General features: G+C 36.7%; 1 protein-coding gene across 2 annotated transcripts in view; it reads left to right on the top strand.

Annotated features, from left to right (window-relative positions):
* LOC136036716 (uncharacterized) overlaps positions 1 to 14,856 on the top strand; it is a 37,554-nt gene that overhangs the window by 7,081 nt on the left and 15,617 nt on the right. For both annotated transcript variants that reach the window (XM_065719057.1, XM_065719058.1), the window contains exon 2: positions 11,775 to 11,917. The gene's annotated coding sequence lies outside the window, so the exon portion shown is untranslated. The remainder of the gene's footprint in view (positions 1 to 11,774; positions 11,918 to 14,856) is intronic.

Below are 14,856 nucleotides of genomic sequence, written 5' to 3'. Positions count from 1 at the left end.
TTCTATTTCAGGCACTTCAAGATAAGCTAGGACAATCATATTTGGTAGTTATATCAGGGACGAGACCAGGTTAAATTAGAAGTAGTTGTTGTCCTGATCTGAGCATCTGGGGGGAAGTAGGGGGATGGTTAGTTAGGAAAAATGAGGTACTTCTAACTTATGAACAGGTGATCAGATCTCAATGAAATTTGATATTTTGAAGAATATCTTGTTTCAGAGCTTTTATTTTAAATTCCAACTGGGTCTGGTGACATTGGGGGGGGGGAGTTGGAGGGGGAAAACCTAAAATCTTGGAAAATGCTTACAGTGGATGGATTGGGATGAAACTTGGTGGGAAAATTAAGCATAAGTCCTAGATACATGACTGACACAACGGGAACGGATCTGCTCTCTTTGGGGAATTGGGGGGAAATTTAATTTTGAAAATTGGAAGAAATGAGGTATTTTTATGGCACTTGGTATTAACCAAGTGACATATAGCAATCACAAATTCTGTTGGTTGGTCTGTTTGTCCTGGTTTTGCTAGTTTAGGCTCTTCCAGATAAGATATGACAATGAAATTTGGCAGTCATATCAGGGACCAGACCAGATTAAGCTAGAAATAGTCGTTGTCCTAATTTGCCCATCTGGGGGGAGTGTGGGGACAGTTAATTCAGAAAAATTAGAAAAAATGAGGTACTTTTAACTTATGAATGGATGATCAGATCTTAATTAAATTTGATATTTAGAAGGATATTGTGTCTCAGAGGTTTTAATCTAAATCCCAACCTGATCTGGAGACATTGGAGGGGGAAACCGAAAATCTTGGAAAACGCTTTGAGTGAATGGATCGGGATGAAACTAGGTGGGAAAAATAAGATTGACATAACCGGAACGGATTTGCTTTGTTTGGGGGGGGGTTAATTTTGAAAAAGTAGAAAAAATGAGGTATTTTTAACTTACGAAGGAGTGATCATATCTTAATGAAATTTCATATTAGAAGGTCCTCGGAAATCAGATCTCATTTTAAATCATGACCGGATCCAGTGTCATTGGGGGGAGTTGGAGCTGGGAGAACTGGAAATCTTGAAAAAGGCTTAGAGTGGAGAGATTTGGATGAAACTTGGCGGGAAGAATAAGCACAAGTCCAAGATACTTGGCTGACATAACCGGACCGGATTTGCTCTCTTTGGGGGAGTTGGGAGCGGGGGGTTAATTTTGAAAAATTAGAAAAAATTAGGTATTTGTAACTTACAAATGGGTGGTCAGATCTTAATGAAATTTGATATTTAGAAGGATCTTGTACTTTGGAGCTCTTATTCTAAATCCTGACCATATCCGGTGACATTGGGGGGAGCTGGAGGGGGAAACCGGAAATCTTTGAAAATGTGAAAATTGAGGTATCTTTATCTTACAATTGGGTGATCAGATCTCAATGAAACTTGATATATAGAAAGATTATGTCTCAGAAGCTCCATTTCCAATTTGAATTGGATCCTGGAACATAGGGGGTTGGAAGGGGAAAACAGAAATCTTGGAAAATGCTTAGAGTGGAGAGATCGGGATAAAACTTGATGGGAAGAATAAGTACAACTTCTAGATACGTGATTGACATAATTAGAAATGATCCGCTCTCTTTGGGGAAGTTGGGGGGGTGCTAATTTGGAAAAATTGAGGTATTTTTAACTTAAGAGCAGGTGACCGGATCTTAATGAAATTTGATATTTAGAAGGAATTCGTGTCTCAGAGCTCTTATTTTAAATCCCGACCAGATCTGGTGATATTGGGGGGTGTTGGCGGGGGAAACCAGAAATCTTGGAAAACACTTAGAGTGGAGAGATCAGGATGAAACTTGGTGGGTAGAATAAGCAAATTTCGTAGATACGTGATTGACGTAACTGGACTGGATCCGCTCTCTTTGGGGGAGTTAGGGGGGTCCAGTGCTTTGGCAAGTTTGGTCCTTCTGGATGTGCTAGTACCATGAAAATTGGTAGGCGTGTCAGGGACCTGCACAAATTGACTTGATGAAGTCGTTTTCCCCAATTTGACCATCTTGGGGAGCTGAAGGGAGAGGAAAAATTAGAACAAAAAGAAGGAAAATCAGGTAAGCCTCTGATTTTCCTTTTAAATCAATCTATTGATTCTTAGAATTTTGCTAGAGCTAACACCATATCAGCTCTTAGCTCTTGTTTTTTTTTTTACAGTGTAATGTGTTATCTTTTCTTTTTGGTCCTTATAAGTTTTTATCAAATAATGGTAATATACATATATTATGATACATATATGATATTATATACATATACATATTTCATGTTATGTAAATTGAAGACTGGCATGATCAAATAGAGGAGGCATATTTCTTGCCAAAACTGTTTGTGACACATTATCAGTGCAAGATCTTGAAATCTTGTTCTCAAATTGTAGGATTTAACGCTGGAATAAACCAAATGAAGCTACAGTCTTTGCATCTAGTAGGGATAGCTTCAAGGTAGCTATTGATACTGTGGGTCCAATAAACCATGGAAATTAATATGACATGCAAAAGACGAAAAATAATTTTTAATACCCACTAGCCGCTCCAAGATTCATCTTTATTTAAGGTGTGCAGGATGGTATAGAAGTTGTTTTGCCTTTAAGACTGAAAATGGCTTGCATGAATACAGGATGTAAATTCTCTCTACCCCCTCCACCAAAAAAAAGAAAATGGCAGCCAAAAAATCCACTGCTTGTAAATGAATCCCTCTTGAGGGTCATGCCTTTGTACACCTAGTAAAAATATTAATAAATGTGTAATGTGTGTTGAAACCATGAATGAATCATCATTCTGAAGTCTCAACATGAGAACGAAAAAAACTGAGAAAGAAGTCTCAACATGAGAAAAAAAAAATTTCTCAACATAAGAAAAGAAAAACATTAATCATGAGAAAGAAAAAGTGGCAAAACAAAATCCATTTATTTTATTATTACAAAATCAAGATGGACAAGATGAAGATCAAAATAAGGAACAGGCTGTTTTAATACAAACTTTGTATCCTATAAATGCTGTTAGTGCTGTTTAAAAAAAAAATTGTAGTCATAGCTTAGAAATATTCTTCAAAAGACTCAAGACAATCTATTTATAAAGTGTTTTGTTGCTCAATTTTCAAATTTTGAAATTCAGTACAAAATTATCTAGGAGGCAGTTGAAATCAAAGGATATATATTCAACACAAACTTGCCCTTTTAATAGTGACACTGGGAACACCTATCTTAGCCCCATCTACAACGCTTTGATTAAACCTGAATTTTCTTTCCAATTCAATATATTTTGCATGCTAATAAAAATTCAAATACTTCAAAATTCTAAATATAGATTAGCTTTAAAAAAAGAAACTTCTTACAAAATAAATTCTTAGCTAGAAACTGGATCACCACTTTAAACCAGGGTTCTTATCCGTTCTGTTGACGATTTAAGTGAGAACGTGATTCCTCATTATTTTTCAGGTTGTGTATTCTTCTTTTTGTACTGAGGATGGCTGAGCAAAGGTCTTGACTGGATTTTTTAACTAATTATAAATCACCTTCTTTTCCTACATTTTCTTGTAATGTCATGCTGAGAAAGTGTGGTCTTAGAAATTATTTTGTGTATAATTATTAAGGTTTAAGTCTTCAGGTAATAATTGGATAATAGCTCTTTTGATGCAAGCCGATTATGGTTCTTTACAGGTATTTAAATATAAGCAGCACATTCTTGAGTAGAGCTGGTATCCAGAGCCGTACAAAAAGGGTGGGCAGTCATCATGGTTGCCGTGGATGGGGGGCTGTCAACTTTGATTTGGCTTTTTTATTTATATTTGAGTCAAGAGGGGGGTTCTGTAATCAGTTTTCCCTAGGGCACAACCAACCCTAGGAGCGGCTCTATTGGTAGCTTGAGAGACTGGCCGGCTGATTTGACCACTGTTTAAATTAAGCAGAGAATATGCTCCAACCTTGTCTTTTTTTTTGTATCGCCAAAATAAAGCACTTCAAGTAGACAAGATTTTCAGCTAGTTATTAGCCTTATTTTGAATCAGTAAGAATAATAACCAACAACTTCAAGTGTATTTTAAATACTTTTATTATTACTGTAATTCTAGATGTCCAAATTGAAGATTTGAAGCCATACATTCTTAAGAACTATATGTTTTCTCTGAAATTAATGCAGCTGGGTTTTCTTTCTTATATTTGATGGAGCTGTCAATTTAATGTTCTAAATCCACTTCGCAATCCTTGAGCTATTTTCCCAAAATGCATCTGAAGTTTTACTAGGTCTAAAGTTTAAAATTTGACTTGGACTATTTGTAGTAAAAGATAAATCTCAGGACTTTGCCATAGATGTTGGTTCCTTCTGTGCCCCAAAATGTATCTAAAATCTGACTTGGTCCAAAATTTAAAATTTGGCTTGGACCATTTGTAGTCTAAGAGAAATCTTAGGACTTAGCCTTAGATCTCGGTTTTTCCTGGGCCCTCAGGGATTCTTATGGTATCTATGAAGAGCTGCCAGTCTGAGATCAGGTGTGCTGCTCTCTACATATCTTCCCAATTGGTTGCAGTGATGCTTGGAGATTTCAGAGGTTGATTTTGTGGCTATGTTTGATGGTATTCTTTGGCCCGTCTCTTTGTCTGAATCCAACTGGCTGCCATTGAAGGACAGCTTTGGGAAGTAAAATTTCAGACATTTAGATTTTGTGACCTAAGTATCTTGATAACCAGTATTTTATCACATTTGTTAGTAATGGCTGTGCCATAAGCTCTCTCATTGTTGCATTGATGACCTGCTGTGTCAGGTGATGGTTTAGGATTCACAGTAGACAAAAGTTCTCAGATCCCTGTAATCTCTTCTCTGATTGGTGGTGCAGGTGAATATGTGGGTGGTAAATTGGTCTATGGTGTTGTTTTGTAATAATTGAAGGATATATTACCATTTTTATAATTGGTTTATCTTCCCATGCTCCACTATAGATTTTTTATGGCACTTGGTATTAACCAAGTGACATATAGCAATCGCAAATTCTGTTGGTCTGTCAGTCCTGGTTTTGCTACTTTAGGCACTTCCAGGTAAGCTAGGACGATGAAATTTGGCAGGCGTATCAGGGAGCGGACCAGATTAAGTTAGGAAAAGTTTTCCGTTTTCCCGATTTGACCATTTGGGGGGAGTGGGGGGGGGCCGTGAATTATCAAAAGATAGAAAAATTTAAGTGTTTTTAACTTACGAACGGTTGATCAGATCTTAATGAAATTTGATGTTTGGAAGGATATCATGTCTCAAAGCTGTTATTTTAAATCCCGACCGGATCTGGTGACATTGGGGGGATCTGGGAGGGGGAAACCTAAAATCTTGGAAAACACTTAGAGTGGAGGGATCGGGATGAAACTTGGTGGGAAAAATAAGCACAAGTCCTAGATACATGATTGACATAACCGGAACAGATCCGCTCTCTTTGGGGTAGTTGGGGGGGAGTTAATTCTGAAAAATTAGAAAAAACGAGGTATTTTTAACTTATGAATGGGTGATCGGATCTCAATTAAATTTGATATTTTGAAGTATATTGTGTCTCAGAGCTCTTATTTTAAATCCCGACCGGATCTGGTGACACTGGAGGGTGAGTTGGGAGGGGGAAACCTAAACTTAGAAAACAGTTAGAGTGGAGGGATCGGGATGAAACTTGGTGGGAAAAATAATCACAAGTTCTAAGTACATGATTGACCTAGCCGGAACGGATCCGCTCTCTTTGGGGTATTTGGGGGGGGGGGTAATTCTGAAAAATTAGAAAAAATGAGGTATTTTTAACTTACGAACGGATGATTGGATCTCAATGAAATTTGATATTTAGAAGGATATCGTGTCTCAAAGCTCTTATTTTAAATCCCGAACGGATCTGGTGACATTGGGGGGAGTTTGGGGTGGGGGAACCTAAAATCATGGAAAACGCTTAGATTGGAGGGATCGGGATGAAACGTGGTGGGAAACATAAGCAGAAGTCTTAGATACGTGATTTACATAATTGGAACGGATCCGCTATGTTGTGGGGGGGGGGGTTAATTCAGAAAAATTAGAAAAAATGACGTATTTTTAACTTACGAAGGAGTGGTCGGATCTTCATGAAACTTCATATTTAGAAGGACCTCGTAACTCATATCTCTTATTTTAAATGTTAACCGGATCAAGCGTAATTGGAAGGGGGCAGTTGGGGGTTCCGGAAATCTTAGAAAATACTTAAAGCGGTGAGATCAGGATGAAACTGGATGGGAAGAATAGAAACCTGTTTAAGATACGTGACTGACGTAGATCCGGACTGGATCTGCTCTCTTTGGTGGAGTTGGGGATAATTTTGAAAATTGAGGTATTTTTAACGTACGAAAGGGTGACCAGAGCTTAATGAAATTTGATATTTAGAAGGATCTTGTGCTTTAAAGCTCTAATTTTAAATTCTGACCAGATCCTGTGACATTGGGGGGAGTTGGAGGGGGAAACCGGAATTCTTGGAAAACGTGAAAATTGGGGTATTTTTATCTGACGAATAGGTGATCGGATCTTAATGAAATTTGATATTTAGAAGGAATTCATATCTCAGAGCTCTTATTTCAAATCCCGACCAGATCTTTTGACAATGGGGGGAGTTGGAGGGGGAAATCTTGGAAAACACTTGGACTGGAAAATTCGGGATGAAGCTTGGTGGATAGAATAAGCAAATGTCCTTGATACATGATTGACAGAACCGTACTGGATTTGCTCTCTTTGGGGGAGTTGGGGGAGATGTTCAGTGATTAGTTTGGTACTTCTGGACGTGCTAGGACGATGAAAATTGGTAGGCGTATCAGGGAGCTGCACAATTTGACTTGATAAAGTCGTTTTCCCATATTCGACCATCTGGGGGGCTCAAGGGAGAGAAAAAATTAGGTATTTACTTACGAGTGGGTGATCGGATCTTAATGAATTTTGAAATTTAAAAGGACATCTTGACTCAGAGCTGTTTTTTTTAAATTCTGACCGGGATTAAGCCTCTTATTTTCTTTTTAAATCAATCTATTGATTCATAGAATTTTGTTAGAGCTCGTACCATATGATCTCTTGGCTCTTAGCTCTTCTTGCCTCGTCACAAGTGCCATGTGAGCTCTTAGCTCTTGTTTTTTCTTTTTTGTGATACTTCCCTTCCATCCATTGTTGGAAAGCTAGGGATTAGATGGAGTTTTTAGTTTAAATGTACTGGTGAATTTTCATTTCAATCCATATGCACATGTTAACTAATATGACTAGCTATTTGAAAGTTGTTCTTTCACAAGGGTGAAATGCTTTTGATGTCATTTTTGCTGGTTTGCAATATTTTGTGTTCACTAGTGTTCTTCGAATTAAGTTTGGCTTCTGCAACTCTTCTTCAAGCTTGAAATGGGGTCACTTTATAAGAGCTAGCTGTTGCTAGGCAACTCTTCTTCAAGCTTGAAATGGGGTTACTTTATAAGAGCTAGCTGTTGCTAGGCAACTCTTCTTCAAGCTTGAAATGGAATTACTCTATAAGAGCTAGCTGTTGCTAGGCAACTCTTCTTCAAGCTTGAAATGGGGTTACTTTATAAGAGCTAGCTGTTGCTAGGCAACTCTTCTTCAAGCTTGAAATGGGATCACTTTATAAGAGCTAGTTGTTGCTAGGCAACTCTTCTTCAAGCTTTAAACGGGGTTACTTTATAAGAGCTAGTTGTTGCTAGTTAACTCTTCTTCAAGCTTGAAATGGGGTTACTTTATAAGAGCTAGCTGTTGCTAGGTAGCTCTTCTTCAAGCTTGAAATCTGGTTACTTTATAAGGGCTAGCTGCTGCTAGGCAACTCTTCTTCAAGCTTGAAATGTGGTCACTTTATAAGAGCTAGCTGTTGCTAGGCAAGTACTTGGCGATTTAGCTGTTTTGATTGAGCAGATGTTTTATTCTGGTTTAAAAGCATAGTCTTTATCATAGGAGTTAATGTTTGAATGACAACCTTATGTTTGATGAAGGTTTGAATGACTATGCTTAGAGAGGAATCTCTAAGCGTACTATTAACTGTTTGTATTTTAAATGTTAATTCTTTTTATGTTTCTCCAGTTTCTAATGCTACCAAATAAGCTAGAAATGGGCTAGCTGTTGCTAGGCAACTCTTCTTCAAGCTTGAAATGGGGTAACTTTAGAAGAGCTAGCTGTTGCTAGGCAACTCTTCTTCAAGCTTGGAATGGAATTACTTTATAAGAGCTAGCTTTTGCTAGGCAACTCTTCTTCAACCTTGAAATGGGGTAACTTGATAAGAGCTAGCTGTTGCTAGGCAACTCTACTTCAAGCTTGAAACGCGGTTACTTTATAAGAGCTAGTTGTTGCTAAGCAACTCTTCTTCAAGCTTGAAATGGGGTTACTTCATAAGAGCTAGCTGTTGCTAGGCAACTCTCCTTCAAGCTTGAAATGGGGTTACTTTATAAAAGCTAGATGTTGCTAGGTATCTCTTCTTTAAGCTGGAAATGGGGTTACTTTATAAGAGCTAGCTGTTGCTAGGCAACTCTTCTTCAAGCTTGAAATGGAATTACTTTATAAGAGCTAGCTGTTGCTAGGCAACTCTTCTTCAAGATTGAAATGGGATTACTTTATAAGAGCTAGCTGTTGCTAGGCAACTCTTCTTCAAGCTTAAAATGGGGTTACTTTATAAGGGCTAGCTGTTGCTAGGCAACTCTTCTTCAAGCTTCAAATGGGGTTACTTTATAAGAGCTAGCTGTTGCTAGGCAACTCTTCTTCAAGCTTGAAATGGAATTACTTTATAAGAGCTAGCTATTGCTGGGCAACTCTTCTTCAAGCTTCAAATGGGGTCAGTTTACAAGAGCTAGCTGTTGCTAGGCAACTCTTCTTCAAGCTTGAAATGGGGTTACTTTATAAGAGCTAGCTGTTGCTAGGCAACTCTTCTTCAAGCTTGAAATGGGGTTACTTTATAAGAGCTAGCTGTTGCTAGGCAATTACTTGACAATTCAGCTGTATTGATTGAGTAGATGTTTTATTCTGGTTTAACAGTATAGCCTTTATCGTAGGAGCTAATGCTTGAATGCCAACATTTGGAGAGGAATCTCTAAGCGTACTATTAACTGTTTGTATTTTAAATGCGAATTCTTTTTGTGTTTTTCCAGTTTCTAATGCTACCAAATAAGATCAAGTGTGGTTTGATCAAGCTCTGTGTGAATCTTATATTACAGAAAAATGGTTTGAGAGCATTCCATATGTGCTTTTGAACATTCTATGGTTGTTCAGAAAACCATTTTAGCTAGTTTATTTGATGTGGCAAATATAATATCTTCATAATATTATACATTATCTTCTTTGAAAGCTATATTGAAGGCCCCTATGTTGTAAACAAAAACCACAATCACTGCTTTATTTTTCTTCTATAACCTTCTTCTGACTTGTTTGAGAAGAATTCCAGTACCAACAGTGCTTCTACCTCTTAAAAGGCAACGGTACCTCTTCTACCTCTACCTGCTTTACCTCTATGGTTCGACAGTTATTCTTCCATCAGATAAATAAAATATTTATTTAATAAAATCAACCATCACAGTATGGCTGAATTCGTATTTTGAGTAAAAAAAACTGATAAATAGGACTATCTGCATTTTACATCCATGAAGTAGAAACACTATAGGAAAAATTTCAAAATTTTGCATCCATGCTGTGAATCAATCTCTAACTCAGATATTCTATGTGTGAGTTGTGAATTACCATGGTAAGGGCTATAGTATAACTCTTTTCGTTCTATCTGACATTCTCACAGTAGTAGATAGGTTTGTTCGTCGATACGACGTCACGTCTCGCAAATGTCAGAAATTGTTGCAAAATATTTATATTTTTTAAGGTTTATTTTTCTGCGCTCCAAGGACATTTTCTGAATTTCAAAATGTGAAATACATTTTACCTGACTACTTGACTTTTGTTTCAATTCTTTACTGATTAAACACAATAATTTTCAGATTTACCAGTTACAGCTTAAAATTTTTGCAATGTAGGTCTTGGGACACCTTTAAAAACACTGAACCCTTATAAAAGTTTTTAGAAGATACCCTATTTTGGGTAATGATATCCCTTATTCTTAGCTGGGACTATTCTACTATGAATATTGTCACCTTTTGCTTCTTCTGTTTCGTAAAAAATCTTCAGGCATAAGCTGGATCAATCAATCAATCAATCAATTTATTGATACTAAAAGCAAAAACTATTACAAAAGTAAAGTGGTTACTAGGCCCAAGAAGCTTTGCTTGTAATGGACCACAGAAAACAAGAATAAAACACTATTATAAAATATATAAAAAAAAATAAATAAATAAAACACTGGAACAAAACAAGGACATTGAATAGATAGGATATTTAACAGATAGAAGATTTAGAAGGAGATTTAACATATAGCTGAAAATGATTTTAAAAGAAGAAAAGAGACATACAAATTAGGAAAAGATTAATAAAGAGAGAGAAAAATTTTTGAATTGGAAAGACCTGACGAAATAATGCCTTTGCAGAAAGAAAAAGAGGGACATCCGAAGGGATGGAGTTCCATAATAGAATTGATTGATATACTGGAGACCTCTGGGCTGCTGTAGAAGATCGTTTTGGTAAAAAGAATCGTCAAGAAGAATTACGTAAAGAAGAAAAGTACCTACCTGAACCTGTCCGTGAGAAAAACTGATGTAGGGGCAGTGGGAGAGTACCTAGAAAGGCAGAATGCGCAAAATAAAGAGTACTTTTACCTATAATATGATCCAGCGGAGCTATTCCAGTATCATTATAGAGATCAGAGGAAGGGTAAAGCCGAGGGAGAAGAAAAGTAGCCTTCACTGCCCTATTTTGGGCTCTTTGAAGTGAGCAGAGAAGAGATTTATTAGTATTACCCCAGACAGAGCAGCAATAAGAAAGGTAATGATACATAACCGCATAATAAATAGAAATCATAATATCAGGAGGAAGAAATGAGTTAATCCGGTGCAACATTGAAGACTGGCGGAGGATTAAGGAACGGGTTTGAGTTATATGCGGTTTAAAAGAAAGAAAACAGAAAACTTTATCTACAGCGTTTTCAGCCTTATTCAAAATATTTCAATTTATCAGTTTAATTGAAACTTTTGACAGTTTATTTATGTTGTTTAATTGCAGATAAGCTTAACCAAAGACGCTTTTAGGTTGACAACTACAAAAGGGAAACACATCCTTGCCCCCTTCTCGGAACTCAAAATTCTAAGAGCTCTATCCACCCCTTCAAAAAACCTTCAGTGTAAGTTTATCCCCAAGCAGTGGGGTGAAACGTAGTATTCTTATCAAACCTACTGAAATTGGCACCTCCATAATGAAAAATACTTACTAATATTTATGTTGCACGAACTGGTTTTATAACATCACTAGGTTCTTTTCAGTCTAATTATTGACTGTAAGTCATGGATACTAACTAATTATATTAGGTAGAATACAAGTGCAGTATTTAAAGTAAGCTGAAAATTAGTACTTTGGGTTTTGAGTAATAAGTGATTATTACAATCCTTGGAAACTAAAAATTTTGGAACCTTTTTAGCTGTTCCTTTTTAATATTATATTTTCTAATATATTTTATTTTTTATTTTTTTAATAATATTTATTATATTTTATTACATATTATTTTATTTTATATTATTATTATTATTTATATTGTTACTATTATATATATATATATATATTATTTATTTATTATATTATATTATTATGATTGTATATTATTTTAAATTATATATTATTTATTTTGATATCATATTTTTTATTATAGGTCACAATAAAAATGTTGCTACAGAAAAAAGGAGACAAATAATCCTGCCCTGGTTCTACTCTTTACTTATGAAAACAAATATCTGGAATACCTTCCAAGGAGTAAGCTCACCCTGGGAACCCCAGATAATTTGGTTTATACAGGTAAATATTGTCTTCATTTCTACATATTGTTTAGAAGCCAAAGTTAAAGTATGGGTGTCAAGCGAGTACAAGGGATTCGGGGTCTAATTGGCATGATAGATAGATAGATAGATAGATTTATTCACACGAAAATCCCAATTGGGCCATGGTGACATACACAAAACAAGCGAAAAAAAATACAGCAACAAACATAGACTAAGAAAACATTAAACTAATTATTTAAGAAAACATCACGATACCTCATACCTACCCGGACGAACTTTTCAATATTATTTATAGTTAAGTAACACCTACTTCTCAAAATTTCCGAAATCCGATCTCTCCCCCCAACCTCCTTACCACATATTTCCAAGCGCAAATCCCTCAACTTCCTACAATCCCCTAAAAAATGTTGCAAAGACTGATCCATCTCTCCACACATTGGGCAATTGTAAGGACCATCCCTCAATGTATTTCTCCCTAAATATTTCCTACGTTCTCCAAGAGGCATAAAATTTCCCCTTACATACATTACCCATTTCAAATCATCCGGAGCCAATCCCATTTTTAGATAAATTTCTTCGCCCCAGTTCTCCTTGACCTCCGCATATATCCCAAGGGACGGCGAGGTGGCCTTCTCAGTTTGCCAAACCTGAACTTCCTGAGATTCTAGCCTACTAGCAACTGACCTAGATACAGTCCCTACCATCTCTCCTATCCCCTTTCCCTCATTCCAGCAATTACCTAGCCCTACACGGTCTAGTATATTCTTCACCTGATTTGACCACGAATCCTTCCTCCTATCTTGAAGCATCATTAAAAATGCTTGTTTAACTTACCTATTATCTTCTATCGATGATACCCTTTCCCAATATTTAACCATACTAATTAACCTACTCTGTCCCATACACTTTATTCCTATATCCCCTCTTTGTACTAACCCATTAAACCTATTATCAAGGCTTAATATGCGCTTTAAAAACCTCAACTGCATTCTCTCTAAATTCAACCCCTTATTAAACCCCCAAAGCTCCGCCCCGTAATGCAAAGCCGATCTAACCCTAGTTTTAAAAACATACTTTAGCAGTCCTTCATCCCTAATTTCCTTGATACTACTTTTGCTTACCAATCCTAGTAGTCTATTTCCCTTACTTTCTACTATCCTGAGATGTTTCTTCCATTTTCTGTCTGACGAAAGCCTACAACCTAAGTACTGAAATTCATCTACGTAGTCTAGTGTCCTACCTTCATACGTAAACTGACACTGTGAATCTATCTGTTCTCCACTTTTCCTTAAAAACCATTACCACCGACTTCCTTATGGTTAACACTAGTTTCTTATTCCTAAAATAAGAAGATGCTAGATCTAGCAGTTGTCGTAAATGTTCTTTACTTTCCGCTACTAATGCTATGTCATCCGCAAAAAGTAATGCCGTAACGCTTGCACTTGAAAGCTTAATTTTTGGGGCACCTCTGCCTATCAAATATTCTTCAAAATCATTAATATACAATGAAAATAGCCTTGGGGAAATTGTACATCCCTGTTTAACACGAAGTCTACTCCTAATAACCCTAGAGAAATCCTGCCTACTCGTACTACAATCTTAAGTATATTATACAAAGAAGCTATAATCTTAGCAAATGCGCTTGGTAGCCCTAGTGCTAACAACGACTCTGTCATTAAACTTCTATCCACTCCATCAAACGCCCCTTTTAAATCCAAAAATGCGACAAATAGCCTGCCCTCTTTTCTCCTAACCTGTTTCCTAATCATCCCACATAAAATAAAAATCTGATCTATGGGACTATAGCCTTTTCTGAACCCTGCCTGCGAATCTGGTAAAATTCTATTTTGGTCTATCCAATTATCTATCCTACAACATGATATCTTAGCAAAAATCTTACTAAGCACATTACTTGGGCTTATACCTCTATAATTCTCATGGTCTAATCTGTCCCCCTTTTTAAATAACGGCACTAGAACAGACGTAGCCCAAGACAAGGGCCATTCTGCACTGTTCAATATACCGGAAAACATCCCTGCTATAACAGGCAGTAGCCACACCCGTCCGCACTTCCAAAGTGTGGCTGGTATTCCATCTATACCTGTAGCACACCCGCCTCTCATTCTTGTCATTGTCTCCCAAACTTCACTTACTTGGATGGGAGCAACCAAATCATAATCACATTCTTGCATTGGCCTATCAACTACATCACGTAAAGCAGATACCAGATCTACACTGAAACTAGTTCCTCCTTGGTCCCCAATCACTTCGTTTTCTCTCTCCTCTAAATATGTAGGTCAAGAATCTACTGCTGGAATACCATCACAAACCTCTGTTCCTCCTATAGAATTTTTAACTATACGCCAAAAGGTCCTAATATCTCCTTCTCTATAATCTTTTTTCAATTGCTCTCCTGTGCTAATTTCATGCTCTTTTTTCTTAATCTTCAACATTTTCTTATGCTTATTCCGAATCAACTTATAATCCATATAAAATCTAGTATTTTCCCTACTACCTATGCTATCCCTCGCTTTCCGCAGTGCCTCTAAAACTTCCTGTCGTTTTCTTTCACAATCGTCATCAAAAAATCCATTCTCAATATCATTCTTAACTTTGAACCTACCTTACATACAACATATACAACATCATTTACTAATGCTTACGGACTCATTCTTAACTTTGAACCTACCTTACATACAACATATACAACATCATTTACTAATGCTTACGGCTCCTCTATTTTTCCATCACCTAGTAAAACCAAACAATTCTCTAATTCCTGCTGAACTTCTTCACTCGCCATCATACTCTGAAAACTTTTCTCATTCTCTCCTGGTACTTTTAGTGCCTTTCTAATCCCTAAATCCTCAGTTTCTCTGCATTTTTTTTTCTTCCTATCACTATTAGTCGCTAGTTTCTTAGAACTAACCAACTCAAAAGTAGCCCTAACAGGTA

Source organism: Artemia franciscana, chromosome 15 (genome assembly GCF_032884065.1).
Source record: "Artemia franciscana chromosome 15, ASM3288406v1, whole genome shotgun sequence".
Taxonomy (NCBI): Eukaryota; Metazoa; Arthropoda; class Branchiopoda; order Anostraca; family Artemiidae; genus Artemia; species Artemia franciscana.
This window is presented reverse-complemented; position numbering and strand designations above follow the sequence as displayed.